The 16,893-nt window shown below is 37.1% G+C and overlaps 1 protein-coding gene across 1 annotated transcript in view; it reads right to left on the bottom strand.

The window, feature by feature from the left end:
* gbe1b (glucan (1,4-alpha-), branching enzyme 1b) overlaps positions 1-16,893 on the bottom strand; it is a 203,341-nt gene that overhangs the window by 30,157 nt on the left and 156,291 nt on the right. The window lies entirely within an intron of this gene.

The following is a 16,893-nucleotide window of genomic DNA, read 5'->3' as shown; positions in this document are numbered from 1 at the left end:
CGGAAACAGCGTTATTAAAGGTAAATGATCGGAGATTAAATATGGATAAATGTAATTGGACACGGTTGATCAATGTATTATGCTAAGCATACTGGAAAAGCTTGTAGGTTTTTTAAATTGGTTCAAAACATATTAAAGAAAGGAAATTTTTTGCTAATATAGGTGACTGTATTTCAAAGACATATGAAATATTACATGGTGTTCCACAAGGATCAATTCTTGGGCCAGTTTTATTTTCATTATACATGCTCCCTTTGGGTAGCATAATTTAGAAATATGACATGAATTATAATTTTTTATGCTGATGATATACAATTATACATTTCAGTTGAGTTCAAAGACACATTGTTGTATTAGAGAGGTTGTCTGACTGTCTGTCCAGCATTTTCCAAAACGGAAATTCTTATTGTGGGCCCAAAACATAAATTGACAAAAACATGCTTGTATCATCTGAGAAATATTGCCAAGATCGGTCCTTTTTTATCTTTGGATGATGGTAAAAAACTCATTCATGCTTTTATCTTCTCTCTGTAATGCTATGTAAACATCCCGGCTTGCCTTGTTCTATAGTGAAGGTACAATTGATACAAAATGCAGAAGCCAGAGTCCTAATTAAATAAAAAAAGAGAGAGCATATTGGTTTATAAAACATTGCATAATCTGACACCTTTATACATTTCAGACTGTCTGTCGAGATGCGTCCCTAATCGTAGCCCATTAGAGATAATGAAGTGAGATGGGAAAGACTGTACCTCTCCTTGGTTTCAAACGGATTACATAAACTGAGAATATTTGTTTTTTATTTGACTTAACTCATTTAAAAGTAGACATTCCAAACATTATGTAGACATTCCTCATGCCTGTGTAACAAATATTCGCTGAGTTTCAGTTCATTTTCAAACGCATTTCAGAATGAACTTCACGGGCTGAGAGATGACAGAATGTGCATCATGTTTGTTTTCTTTATTTTGCAAAAAGCACAAAGTTTTGTTTTTGTTGTGAGTGTGCACAAATAAAAGAAGAAACTTAAACTTTTTGAATGATGTAAAACACCTGACGATAAGACCAAGATCGACAGAGTCTCTTTTGCACTGATATTAAAAAAAGCGAGTTGATCGTATGGGCGCGATGGTCGACTCGAGGGGGTTAAGATCCTCCAGTGGTAGACTTCTGGCACATTATACAGTAAATCATAAATGATCTGGTGGTACTTCTTTTAGCCACTATGCTCCAAAAATGTGTAATTGTCTACCAAATGAAGAGGAAAAAGACGGGTTAAGACATATCTTTTTAAAGTTGCTTATCAGTATGACAATATGGTGTGAAGTTGTGTGTAAGTCTGTTTTGTGTAACCTTCTGATTCTCTTATAGTTGTTTTATTATTTTTTAATGTTTTTTTAATATTATTTTTAGTGCTGTCAAATCGATTAATCACATTCAAAATAAAGTTTGTATTTACATAATTACATTTATATTCTGTATATATATTTACATAATTTAGATCATATAAAAATATAAATATTTTATTTATAAATAGAACAGATTTTTCCTAAATATATACTTGCATAATTATGTGTGTATTTATTTATACATCATAATTATACACAGTACACACATATATATTATGTAAACAAAAACTTTTATTTGGGATGCGATTAATCGATTTGACAGCACTATTTTATATTGATATTGGCGTCAAACTGTATTGCCAATTTCTTTATTTTACTTTTTGAACCTTTTAAAGTTGTTTTCAAATATTTTATATATATTGACGTTGTGTGAAATTGTATTATTTGTTTTTAAGCCTGTGAAGCACTTTGAGTTGCATTCCATGTATGACCATTCCTATACAAATAAATGTTTATTATTATTATTTATTATTATTATTCATATAACTATTTACAGTTAAATATACAGTTATTTATATAATTAGATAGATAGATAGATAGATAGATAGATAGATAGATAGATAGATAGATAGATAGATAGATAGATAGATAGATAGATAGATAGATAGATAGATAGATAGATAGATAGATAGATAGATAGATAGATAGATAGATAGATAGATAGATAGATAAATAGGCCTAGCTAGTTTTTAAAAAGTGAGAAATAAAAATTTATAAATTATTGTGAAGCTGGCAGTTAATATAAATAGGATGCAATATTATATAAAATGCAATATATTATTATTTGCAGAACAACAATAATCGTAACCAGAAGTGAACAGAAATGTAAAAAACAACAACAACAGCAGCAACAACAATATTATAATTAATAATAATAATAATAAATATAGCTGCAAGCAGCAATACCGGGGCCAAGCGCAAAGAAGAAGACAAGACATGCCAAAATGGCTGGCAGTGTCAGATCAACTGGAGCAATGAGCAATTAATCACGTTTTAAGATGATTTGAAGCAAAAGGCTGAAAATGCATTGTAGTCTGAGAGTGTCAGACCAACTGCAACAATTAACAATTATACAGTTTAAGAAGATTAGGCAAAATGGCTGAAATATCATATATTGAGTCACTGATAATATAAGTTAATGGTTTATCACTTTTGACCAATAGGTGGCACAGATACGAAATTGATGTGGTGTAGTCAGAATAAGGGAACAATGACACATGCAAAGTTTGATGCCAATATGTCAAAGCATTGCAGAGATACAGCCTCAAGAGTCATTTTGGCATAATGGCTCAACTTCGTCGCTGCGGTTTACAAAAACGGTTTCATCTATTGATGCAGAATCCCTAACTTTTTGTTGACACAGTCTGAAGATGATACGATTCGATTTTGGTGGAAATTGGACAAACGGTCTAGGATGAGTTTGAAAAAGTAGGTTTTGATCAAATAAGAACATTGAGGACAGGATGTTTGACCAAATATGGCAAAATTAGTATCTCTGTTCTCGGCATGAGCCAATGACTGTATTATGACCAGTTTCATTAAACTAGGCTAATTTAATCAAAAGTTATTAGCATGTTTGTAAATTTTGTTATAACCTCTGACCACAAGGTGGCACTGCCCCAAAACGTTTTGAGTACCTTCAAAGCATGGTGCGGAAGACATGATTTTTGGACAAACAGTTCAGAAGTTATAAGCAAAAATAGCCATTTTTTGTATCTCCGGACCAGTAGGTGGCGCTGCGCCGAAACGCTGCATTTTGCCTCAGGTCATGCTTGTGATGACATATACCAAGATTGGTTTGAATACGATAAAGCGTTGTGGAGATATAGGCTTATGAGTGTTTTTGCAACCGCAACGCAAAATTTGTGTGCGCGTTTTTCAAAAACGATTTGACAAATCAACTTGATTTGCAAGATTTTTTGTCAGCATGGTCTGAAGATGATATGGTTCAATTTCTGTGCAAATCGGACAAACCGTCTAGGACGAGTTCGCAAAAGTAGGTTTTTTGGAAAATTAAAAATGGCGGGGAAATTATCATGACCGAAAATGACATCATAGGTTGCAATTGAATCGGCATGAGCCAATGAATGTATTATGACCAGTTTCAATATACTAGGCTAATTTAATCAAAAGTTATTAGCATTTTTGTCAAGTTTGTTATATCTTTTGACCACAAGGTGGCACTGCCCTAAAACTTTTTGAGTACCTTCAGGGCATAGCATGGAAGTCACATACCGAGTTTAGTAACAATATACTAATGCATTTGTAAAATATAGCATTTTTTGACAAAATTCAAAATGGCCGACAGCCAAAATGGCCGATATGGTCAAATTGAATATCAGACGACTCGGCATGCCGTCCTGAATGTAACGAGACCACTTTTATGATTTTTGGACAAACAGTTCAGAAGTTATAAGCAAAAATAGCAATTTTTCGTATCTCCGGACCAGTAGGTGGCGCTGCGCCGAAACGCTGTATGTTGCCTCAAGTCATGCTTGTGATGACATGTACCAAGTTTGGTTTGAATACGATAAAGCGTTGCGGAGATATTGCCTTAAGTGTGTTTTTGCAACCGCTACGTAAAATTTGTTTGCGCGTTTATCGCAAATGATTTGACGAATCAACTTGATTTGCAAGATTTTTTGTCAGCATGGTCTGAAGATGATCTGGTTCAATTTTCGTGCAAATCGGATGAACCGTCTAGGACGAGTTCGTAAAAGTAGGTTTTTCGGAAAATTCAAAATGGCGGGAAAATTTTTATGACGGAAAATGACGACATAGGGTGCAATGGAATCGTCTTGAGCCAAGGAATCAGAGGAAAAAAGAATTTTGTTTCTAGCCCTTATGGTTCAAAAGTTATTAGCATAAACATGAGTCAAATTTTGGACTGATGGTGGCGCTAGAGGGATTGAGTTTGAGACTCCAAATTTGCTACGGTGACATTTCAGACTGTCCTCTATTAGTGTGCCAAATTTCACAACTTTTTACCATACGGTTCTATGGGCTGCCATAGACTTCGTGGCGGAAGAAGAAGAAGAAGAAGAAGATGAATAATAATAATAAGAACGGGAACGGTTTCAATAGGTGCCTTCGCACCTTCGGTGCTTGGCCCCTAATTATTTTTTTTTTTAAATTATTATTATTATTATAAAAAATCTGTTTGTCTAACTATGTTATACATTTTTTATTTTAAGGAAATTTGTTTACTTTTGGCCATGTTGGGTCGTGACTTGATATTCCACAAAACAGTGTTCTGAAGCAAAACCAGTTGTGAATGAGTGATATGTGGTAAAATGTGTCTACAAACCAACAGGAAGCAAAATACAATGCGTTTCGTTTAGTCATGTGGCATGCAAAAAAAAAAAAACAGCTGTGAAAACAGCTCATTTTGCCATGTAAATATACAGTTTCACCTTCAACGTGTAAGTAAACAACTGCATTCCTGTGGCACAAGGAAGGAAAAAGCTGGAGTCCCCAGTCTCTCCACTCCTGTTCTCTCTCTCTGTTTACCTCTCAGGGGTTTAAACAGTTGTGAGATGTAACAAACATGCAGACAGGCGTCTAATTGGCTGCTTGAATAATCACCTCCTATCCCCATGGGCTAGCGGTGGGTCTTCGTGTTATCCTCAAACGCTCTCTTACTCTGCCCCGGAGCTGGAGCACACTTGGCTTTTACTGCCAGCTTGCCAGCTTTGATAGCGATGATTAAAAAGAAGTGTTGCTTGGCGTATTGTTCCTGCTGAGGATGACGACAGATGCCCCCCCGACCCTACTCCCCCATACTCCTATTTGCATTGAGTTCTCTCGCTGATAGAACAAACTTCCTTTGTTATGGATATTTCGGAGATGTTATCGGGAAGAGTGTGAGAAAAACAAAATGATATGATGCCTTCTTTTTTCTTGGAGAAAATTAATGGGGGCTTTATATAAGTTGCTTCTACTGTCAGTATTTAAACAAAAAGTAAAGCATGTGAGCGCTATGGTTCTTCTAAAGTGCAGGGAAAAAAAGCAAATCTTAGTTAACCCCAAAATGAAAATTCTGTCATTAATTACTCATGATGATCCAAACCCGTAAGACCTTCGTTCATCTTCGCAACACAAATTAAGATATTTTTGATGAGATCCGAGAGCTTTCTGACCCCAGACTGTAACAATATCACTACTTTCAAGGCCTAGAATGGTGGTAAAGACATGGTTAAAATAGTACATGTGACTACAGTGGTTCAACCTTAATGTTATGAAGAGACGAGGATACTTTTTGTGTGAAAAAACCCCCAAATAAAAATAACTACTTTATTCAACAATTTCTTCTCTTCCATGTCAGTCTCCTACACTGTTCATGTTGTAAACACAGTGCAGCGCTTCCGGGTTCTACGTCAGAACGCCGGCTCGTTATTGGCCGATGCTGTTCATGTGAGCAAAATGACACACGCATGTGATGCTGACGCAGTTATTTTTACAGAGCAGCAATTTTTGTTTGTTTTTTTGCGCACAAAATGTATTCTCGTCGCTTCATAAAATTAAGCAGGGCTAGACATTAACACTTGTCCGGGACAAGTGCATTTTATGAAGGGGCAAGTGAAAGAGAATTTTACTTGCCCGACCAGACAAGTATCCTGATTAAAATGTCAAAAAATAACTAGAGAATCATCAAAATGATTCAGCATTAATAGTGTAATTGGCGATCGATAGTGGATAATAATATATAATGTATAATGAACTGACGGTAACAAGGTTGCGCTGTTGACGCTCGAGGAGACATCACAACAAATGAGCACCGCTCATACAAAGAAACAACAGTTAACATACACTGTTAAAATTACAAATTCTGGAGTTTTTTTTATTTATAATATATGATAGCCTACAGTTAGGCAACATCACAGAACAAAGAGTGCTATTTTCCTGCATACCATCACGACTGGAAATGACACTGATTTCATATGACAGTTCCATTAACAATTAATTAACATTAAGTCACTTACATTTTAGATGCAATATTGACGATTTCAGCAGCGAAAATAGTTCCAAACAAAGATCACAGCAGAACCATAACGCATCTCACAGCAATGGTGTGCTACCGAATGATTCAGTGTTTGAATTAATCGGTTGAATCAAAGATTCAATGACCTTTTCGTAAACGACTGCCTCATTCCTGAATGAATCAGCTGTTTGAATGAATCACTTGAATGAATGACTCAATGACTCACTCATTAAGATGGTCACCTGCTGTCACCTACTGGTGGTTTAGTTTCATCTTTCCAACATTTCTTATTTGTATATTCAAACATATTTAAAACAATATTTAAATTATTACATTTGATTGGTAACAGCCCTATAGAGTCTTATTCTAATGTAATTTCTAGATCAAATAAAATAAAAATAAATGAAAGCTGAAGCATAGCATATATTTAATAAGATTATGGAAAAAATGCCCTTTATAAAAGGTAAAAATATCACAAATATGCAGATTTAAATATGTCAAAGCTGATTGAAGACTGGTGAGAATATTGCTTCAGAATAAATTATATTTATAACACAAAATTCCGGACAAGCTATTTTTTTTACTCGGACAAGTGAGTGACAGATTTACTTGTTAGGACAAGCACGTGAACCGGCTTAATGTCGAGTCCTGGTTGAACCGCTGTCACATGGACTATTTTAATGATGTCTTTACTACCTTTCTGAAACGTAGAGATATTGTCTAAGTGGGGTCAGAAAGCTCTCGGATTTCATCAAAGATATCTTAATTTGTGTTCCGAAGATGAACAAAAGTCTTAGGGGTTTGGAATTCATTAATGACAGATTCATTTTCATTTTTGTGTTAACTAACCCTTTAAGATTCGCTTTGTAACCGGAGATTAATTGTCTTATTGATTAAAACGGTAACTTAAAAGTTTCACTAAACTCAATTTTTTTTTGTGGTGAATTTGAAAGCCAGTCTTCACTTCCTCAGCGCAAATAAAGTCTGGTCATTAGCTTGTAATCAAGCAGGTCCTTCCACATGACTTGTGACAATGTTCCACACGGCATTGAACGACAAGTTGCACACAGATCAAACGCTGTAACACGACGCCTGAACTTCATCTTTGACTCGCTTTGCTGCTGACCTTTTGAAGAACAGCCAATGATTAACGGACCATTTTCACGATGCATCATTAGAGCAAAAAACTGCCAGATTGAAGGTATCAAGGGCATATAGTGACAATCACCCTGCAGAAATAAACCACTTATTCCAGCCTAGCCTGGTCTTGCCTGGAGTGGTTTTCTGGGTTTTGAGGGGTTTATGCATTTCATGACAGGGAGACCATCTTAAACTTCTTTAGACCTGGCATTTTCAGCAGGGATTTGGCTGCCTACCATTGGAAATGTATTCCTGAGCCTTTTTGAAACCAATAACGTTATTATTGATGCCAACATTTGATGTTGTGGTTCTAGAGGAAAAGCACCAGAAGCGAGAAGTGCTGCGTTGCAGAATATCAGTTCCGCCCCCAGTGGATTCACACAGACGCCACGTCTGAGATCCATAAAAAGAAGTCTACGGGGAGACGGAGAGAGAAAGAGCATACATAAGGCACAGGGATTCTTTATAAAGAGGAAGTCTACCTTAAGCATTCATGCATTGATCAATAACACCCATTCCCATTAGACAAGCATGGATGTCACCCAGGACCAAAGCAAGCGTGCCAGGCAGCACAGAAAACAGCATGCCGGAAGAATACTAAAAGTATGTGTATGTGCGTAGACGAGTGAGAAAACAAATACGCAAGACCCAAAATGGCTAATTCAATGTTCCCTGGCAAGCGTGCCAGTGTAACAGCAGTGGCTCTCCTGCTGAAATTGGCAGTTGGAGGCTTTTAGCAATTATGTTTTTGTTAGCGCTTACAGATGCTTGTCTCTGAGGCCAGGCATCACTGGCGGTGAAGCACTGTAATCAACCAAGCCTTACTGAACAAAGGGGAGGGCCTGAGATCAAAGTCAATTTGCTCACAGGAGGAAAAATAGCGACGAGAGGGTGACAGGTCTAAAGACGGTCGGACTCAGAAGCGCTGATGACCTGAAGAAAATGTGTGCATGATCATGATTGCAAAGAGGGTCGGGATATCGTGTCTTTCTTGTGTTAACGGCGGCAGTAATGGCAGCGTGTTCTCTGAGGGGCACACAGTTCTTGGCACTGGGAAGGATCCCGCGACCACATTTCTGAATTAGGTTTTCACACGGTGTATTATCTCAGCACCATTCTTGTAGTAAACATTGGGCAAACGTTACTGGCACGTTCAACGAATAGGCTGAAATAGGCCTGAACTTTTCTTACTTAACCTTCAAAAAACTGTATCATCATGAGGTTTCAAAAGTTGTTTTGCAACCCTGTTACCAAAACATGGGACTATATATAGTTTAAAGGGATAGTGCACCCAAAAATGAAAATTATCCCAAAATGTACTCACTCTCAAGCCGTCCTAGGTGTTTATGACATTCTTCTTTCAGACGAAAGCAAACGGAGTCCTGGCCAATCCAAGCATTATAATGGCAGTGAAGGGCAGCTCAAAATTTGAAGCCCAAAAAAGTGCATCCATCCATTATAAAAGTAATACACAAGGCTTCGGGGGTTAATAAAAGGCCTTCTGAAGCGAATCGATGGGTTTTTGTTAGAAAAATATCCATATTTAATACTTTATAAAGTAAAATATCTAGCTTCCACCAGACCGCCTTCTGTATTCAACTTACGAAGAAAGTGTAACGCCTCTCGCAGTTCAAAACTCTTAGGACATTTTTTTATATAACTCCGATTGTGTTCGTCTGAAAGAAGTAGGGATGCACCGAATCCAGATTTTTGGGGTTCGGCCGAATACCGAATCCACTGGTTAAGATTCGGCCGAATCCAAAACCGAATACCGAATCCTTCTCCCATCCTCAGTCCATTATCACAGTAAACACATTAATGAAGTAAACAACTTCCACAGCAGTGTAGGGATGCTATTGACCGTTTAACCGTTAACCGAAAGTAAGAACTTTGACGAATTAATTTCAGTTAAACGGTTTAAATGGATTTTTTGTTTATTTTTTTGCTGCATGGTTAAAGAAAAATATCCTGTATAGCGTTATTTGTTCACTTACGGAGCGCGTCGACATGTGCAACCACAAACCAGACATATTTTGCAAAATGAAGCAATGGAAAGCTTACTGTGTAGGACCATTTCGACAGGAAAATACAGCAGTAGTACACAAGCACCTGACTGGTGGAAAGCGAATGAAAGGCGCTTCCCGAGGCTGGCCACTCTAGCGAGGCGTTATCTCTGTATTCCCGGGGCATCAGTGCCATCTGAAGCCTTTTAAGGCTTTTTGTAGTGTGGTTTTGGTCAAGTTTACTAAAGTAAACATTGTCGCGTATGTTCTTCTCGCCGCTGTTTCCTGATGGTTTATAGGACAATTACCCCGAGTCGCCCTTTGTCGTTTCAAAGAACAGCACAATGGAGAGCGCAGGAGGCGTGCGCGCTGTCAGCCGAGGCTCGCGCGCTGCGGAGACAGAAGGATTGAGAGGGTGTTTTCTGCTGCGGGTTTAACTGTCGACAGGCTGTGCTCCAGACTAACCCACATCACTTAGACATGTTACTTAAAAAACAAAAACAAACATACAGTGGATTGAGGTAGGCCCGCTATTTTTATTTGACAAAAAAATATATATATTCCGGTTCTTCAAAGCTTCAAATGGATTCAGTGTATTTTCCAGTAGTCATCTTAATTTGGTAATTATTTAAGTGAAAAATCTTTAGTGTAGGCCTATTTATTTTATTCTTTTTATTTGGCTATATTTTATCTGATCTGTAGGCAGCTGTCTGCACAGTAAAATAAACCCGTGAAAAAAGTGTATTTCTGTAGATTCCCTCATGTACATCTCGTATTCTTTCAGATGTTTCATACGCAAATGTTTTAACAGCGGCTATTGTTTAGGGTCTTTGCCACCACAAGACAAATCGGCATTGCAAATTGAACATGTAGCTCGACTTGAATCGCCTTCTTTTGACTGAGAGTACTGCCAAACAACACGTTTTCTGTTCATGAGTTCCATTTTCACTTTCTAACAGCCGACTGTGACCTAGTAAACATCTTCCCGTAATCAACGGCGGCGTCATTACATTCGACCAGCGGAGCGTGAACGTGTAGTGCAAGCCTAGGGTTCGCCAGAAACCGAACCTCGTCAAAAAGCCCAATATTTGTCCGAATCCGAACCCGAATCCTGGGTTCGGTGCATCCCTAGAAAGAAGAATGTCATATACACCTAGGATGACTTGAGGGTGAGTAAATCATGGGGTAATTTTAATTGTTCATCCCTGAAACGCCACGATTGTATAGTCTTGAGTTTTCTTCTGGGAATGAACCCCTCACAATATACGTAATTTAAATAAGTCCTGCCCAAAGCATAAGCAAAAAAACTAAAAGAAGAAGCGAGGCCTTGTTGAGTTGCGCTAGAAAAGTGTTGAAGGGGTGTGACATTTCTGAAACGTGTTTGAAGCAGTTGACCAATCACAACACACTGGTCCAGCCCACCAATCAGAGCAGAGTGCACTCTTTGGAAGAAGGGGCCTTATAGAGACAAGAACTAAACAGAGAATTACTAACAGACGGGGAAGAGAGGAGCTGCAACAATGTCAAATATATGAAAAATAATGTGTTTTCACAGTTTCGCATCACAAAAACATTAAAGGCACACTGAAGTGCCTTGAAATGCGCAGCATTATGTTATATAATTAGTGACATAATTTCCACTGAAACAGGAAGACAGGGCGGGACATATCGAACAGAACAAATTACCGATTTCAGCCACAGCTTCAGCGTCTATTTATAATGTAGGGGGCATACCAAAAACAGGACGATAAGACTCTAAAAAGTACAGAATGCTCATGCATACCTGTTTTTTCTTGTCATAGCTGCGATGTTGGCCATCAGAGTTGGATACAGGGATCAGAACCACATGTCGTTTGTGTATGACGGAGGGATTCCTGTCGCTGTTTTGACAACTTTACACATTTTATGAGCTCTTCATGAGTTCTGAGCTGGTCAAAATACCATCATATGCAGCGCATACAACAAGCGCATTTTTCCCAGCACATAGCATTGTTTTGGATGTTTCGGTAAGTTCCATCTCAAAATAGACAATACATCATAAAAGCCGACCAATCGGGTTGTGAATGTATCACTTTTCCAACGAATCAAGCGAACCAAACTACAACAGTGTACTACAACACACCCTAAGAATCTGTAACGACCCAAAACGTTTGAAAAGTAGTGTGTGTGTGTGTGTTTGTGTGTGTGTGTGTGTAAGCAATGCTTCTAATATATAATTCCCACTAAATTTTTACATTTTAAATGGTTCTGGTTTCAAATGTGTATAAGCTTCGACAATGACTTTTAGGCAGTCATCATTTGCTGTTAAAGAAACCCTCATTCATTATTCCCTATGTTAGTCCACTAATATAGTTCACTTGAAGGAGTGAATGACAACAACGAGTGAGTGAATTCGGACAGCCGTTCTGTTTACATCAGTTGTCGCGGTGCAAAGTGGGATTGAATGAGTGTACTCAATGACGTCCACTATGGTTTTGGACACCCCTACAAATGGCTGTCCCCTCAAATAATGCCCTATTTGAGGGTATAGGGGGCAATTTCGGATTCAGCCATATACTCTCAACCATGCCCACATGACCCACATATCATCTTCAATATCACAATCATTCCCATGAGTGGTGTTCTGCCTGATTCTTATCGATATGCACTTTTCTCCTTTCCATCCTTTATCAGATTAATTAAGCATTTTTGGGATGTATAAAGTCATCAAGCATCTTTCAGTAGTAAAGCGTGCAGCCGTTTTGCCTGAGGACAAGCCTGTTACAGATTCAAGGAGGACTGCTGATATGGTTGAATTATTTAGAATGGCGTTCATGTAAATGCCCCTGACAGATAATAGGAGAATGATGACCTGACACAATCACAGACGCCTGTTGGCACGCAGCGTATCAAAGACACATCAGGCCTGACAGGAAGTGCACCCAACTGGGATTTACAATACTCCATCCATCTGAATGGATAAAAGCACCTGAAGAACGCGCCCACTGAGAGCAGAGAACGAAAGATTGAGGCGAAAAAAATGCATCGAAGGTTTGAGCTCTTGTCAAAAGCTGATGTCGACAGAATTTTAATGGCTGATGTTTGTGGTAGAGTGCTTAACTCAGGGGAAACTTTGTCTTCTTGTTTGAAAAGAGAGAAAAAGTCTAAGGAACAAAATTGCTGCTCATCCTACTGAAAGGACGAGTGACTTTGTAAGGCTTTGAAGTGCTTTGTCTCTCTCTAGAATCCAAATTCATGACTATGTCCTCCTCCTGAAGCTTTTTTTGTTTGGCTTATACCTGTAGCTATACTTGTTTACAAAAACATGGCTTTTGTGCCTGTCATTAGAAGTGGCGGGAGCTCATGCCAAAGTGTTATTTAATGTGTAAACAGACACACACAAAAAAAAAAACTAATATTGTCCCATTTTACACCTGGTATTGAAGTGTAAACGGGGTCCAACATATTTTGTTCTCCAATATTTCAGGGATGCATTTGGCCACATCAGAGATGTAAACACTAATGGAGCCTAACGGTTCCAGAAAAAAAAAAAAAAAAAAACACCTCCCTGTCATGCAAACTAGTCAGCTTTAAAAACAACAACAACAAAACATCCAAGCTGAACATTTGTCAGAGTACATATAACTTCTCAAGTTTGCCTGATATTACAAAACACTGACAGAGATTAAGTGGCCCACGTGCATTCAACGGCAATTTCTACATATCTTGTTTGCGGTAAGATTTGAATTTTCAAATCAAATTGTGATCAACAAGTGAGTTGTCATGAACATTCAGTTATTTTGATCTTAGTTTCATTTTCATGGACTTTTAGTGTGTTATTCAGGTCACATGTGTTCCTTTGTTTAGTTTTCCTGCCACTTATCTGTTGTCATGGTGATTCATGTGATCAGCACAGGTGTTTGTCATTTTACCCTCATTTGCCTTGTATTTAATGCTGCGTTCCAGGCAGGTTTTTGAGCCCGTAAATTACGACTTCAAACCACGACTCACGACGTTGTAGCGTTCCAGGCAAAGTCGCGACAAACTGCCTGAGCACAAGGAATTGTGGTAGCTAGATGTAAACAAAGCATGGCAGACTGTATGGGGCTTATGCTCATTTACAATCATTTCTATCGCCAAAGGTGCTTACTCCTTGCATATTTGAGGGAAACGGAGGAGAAAAAAAACATGCATAAGGCAAGAGAAGCTGTTATACCTTTTATTTTACGTTATTTGTATATTTGGAAATGTAAACACCGCATCCGTAGGGCGCCATTGCTGTTTCGTGGGCTATGTGACGTCAGAACATCGATCTAGTACGAGTTCACGGGTGGAAAGTCACGGGTTTGACTGCCGTTCCAGTGCACTTTCACGGGTAGAAGGTTGGAAAAACACGGGTTACGGGTTGCCTGGAACGCGGCATAAGTTGCAGTCTTTTCAGTTTTATATGGGTCCGGACACATTTACGCATAGCGGTTGGTTTAATTTGCTTATCTTGTTTGTATTAACTTCTGAGTGGATTATTAAAGGGAAAATTACCCCATGATTTACTCACCCTTAAGCCATCCTAGGTGTATATAAAATTCTTCTTTCAGACGAATAGAATCGGAGTTATATAAAAAAACGTCTTGGCTAATCCAAGTATTGTAATGGCGCAGGAGCTAGCCAATGGTGAGCCGCCAATCTGACGTAGAACTCGGAAGCTCTGTGCTGGATTTTCGACGTCAACAGTGTTGGAGACTGGCACAGACGAAAAAAATTGTTGTTATTGTTGTTATTTTTTTTGTTTTTTGTATTTTTGTTGGCTTCATAACATTTAGGTTGAACCACTGGAGTCACATGGACTATTTTAACAATGTTTTTACGACCTTTCTGGGCCTTGAAAGTGGTAATTAAATTGCTGTATATGGAGGGGTCAGAGAGCTCTCGGATTTCATCAAAAAGATCTTCATTTGTGTTCCGAAGATGAACGGAGGTCTTGCGGGTTTGGAACGACATGAGGGTGTTAATAAATTGCAGATTTTTCATTTTTGGGTGAACAACCCCTTTAAAAACAGTCTTTTCAACCACACATATCATTATTTCTTTCTGCGTTACACATATCACATATAAAATGATCACAGAAATACTGGGATAAAAGATTACAGTTTGCATATAAACACGTCAACGATCAAAATAGGGCAAACACCTTTTGAAAGTTTTGAAGTTTAAAATAATGATTGTACCAATCATTCATTAAAGTAATTCGTTCAAAAAATGCTGATTCATCCAGTAATGAAACAAGTGAAGTCTTTATGAGTGAATCATTCAAACATAATGATTCATTCAAATCAATGAAACATTTTTAAATAGACTGCAGCAATTCATAGTTTTTCAGAACCTCTAGTAAATCATGTGTTCTTTTGTTTAGTTGGCGTTCAGAATCGTGGCAGAATCGAATTATATTGTGGGGGTAGTTTGGAAGGAGTGTTAAATAAAAAATAAAGATTATTATGGTTGTCTTTTTTATCAGTTCAGTTGTTTCATTTCTATAGGTTTTGTAACTTCCTAAAAGCTCTTTATTCCAGATACTAGGCATAAAGCAATGCAACAATAATAAAAAAATGCACTGACATAAAAAGGGAAATTTACTTTTGATACTTAAGTACTTTTAAAAGCAAATACTTCGGTACTTTTACTCAAGTAAAAATGTGTCTTTTCAACTTGTAATGGAGTAAGACCAGTAGTATCTGTACTTTCACTCAAGTAATAAAGTTGTGTACTTTGTCAACCTCTGCAACCAAGTGTAATCATCACCCCCTAAACCTACAAAACAGGCAAAGCCCCTTTTACTCCAACTCATCGAAAGATACATTGACTTTGTCCAAACCATCTGATACAGTCTAACAGACGACTGTGAGATAACCTAGAGATATATGGATGCATAAGCAGAGATATATGTGTGTGAGATGCTTTAATGAAAAAGCACTCTGGACTTGTTGGGTCAGGCTTGTTTACCTCTTGTGAAACAGAGTGGCACTTTCATCTGTCTTCTGCTCTAATTGGACGCTCTGCTTCAACTCTCATCGTTCGAGCACGGATACCTTGCCGACAAACACACACTGTAACGTGTGGCAAATTCGCCTGCATGTTTACCTGTCGACCTCATAATGACAGCTATTTCTGCGGCTTCTCAGCTGTTTGCATGCGAAAGCTGGTTTCTCCTTCCCTCCCTGCTAAAAACACTTCCTGTAGTATCACACCGGCACGGATGCAGCTAAACCTGCTGTACACAATCAAACATTTCAATGAACACCTTCATGTTGTATATTCGAATTTTAGTGGGATTTTCACACAAAAGCTATCGTATGGCCTCGTCATAAGGACCACTTTTATGGTGTTTTTTGACCATTACAGTATTCAATATTCAAAATGATTTTGAGTTCCACTGAAGAAATGAATGAGGGTGAGTAAATGACAAAATAATTTTACCATAACAGCTGCTTAGCTATATTTTATTATACTATTTATTACAATCGTGAATTACTGTTATATTCGTAGTTTACATCGTAATTTCGGTTTAGGTTTTAGCAATTTTATTATGTTCTTTGTCATTTTTATTAGTTTTTTAAGATTTTTATTCAGCCTTAATTTATTTTTATTCCAGTTTTAATCATTTTAGTAACTTTTTAAGTTTCAGTTTTTCATCTAGTACTTGTTTTTCATTATTTTTTCAGTTTTATTTAAATTAATGAAACAAAACGGTTATGGAATTTTACCATAACATTATTAGTGCTATTTTGGAATGATTTATATTATAGTATTTATTAATATTTTGAATTCCTTTTCATATTTGTAGCTTACATTGTTATTTTAGTTGTAATCATTTTGCTATGTGTGCTGTCATTTTTTATATATTTCTATTTAGCTTTATTTTTATCTCAGTTTTAGTCATTGTTATGTGTCATATTTATTATTTTTTTAATATTACCATTTAGCTTTTTTCCAGTAATTTTAGTACATTCTAATTTTCCTTTAAGATTTTTAAGTTTCCCTTTTTCATCTATTATTTGCTGTTCATTTTACATCAGCTTTACTTGAAATTTTGAATAACTTTTTATTTTTATATTTGTAGTTTACACTGCAAATTTTGTTTAAGTTTTAGTAATTTTGTTATGTGCTTTGTCATTTTTATTGGGTTTTTTATATTTCTATGGTACTTTCTAATTTTCTTGTAAAAGTTTAAGTTTTTCATCTAATATTTATATTTCATTTTATTTCAGTGTAGTTTACATTTGCAATTTTAGTTTTAGTAATTTTGTTATGTGCTTTGTCATTTTTATTTGGATTTTAATATTTCTATTTAGATTTATTTCTAGTTCGATTTAGTTCAGAAATACTC

The sequence above is a fragment of the Gobio gobio genome (genome assembly GCF_949357685.1).
Source record: "Gobio gobio genome assembly, chromosome: 8".
Classification (NCBI taxonomy): domain Eukaryota; kingdom Metazoa; phylum Chordata; class Actinopteri; order Cypriniformes; family Gobionidae; genus Gobio; species Gobio gobio.
Note: the sequence above shows the minus strand (reverse complement) of the source record. Positions and strands in the feature narration are given on the sequence as shown.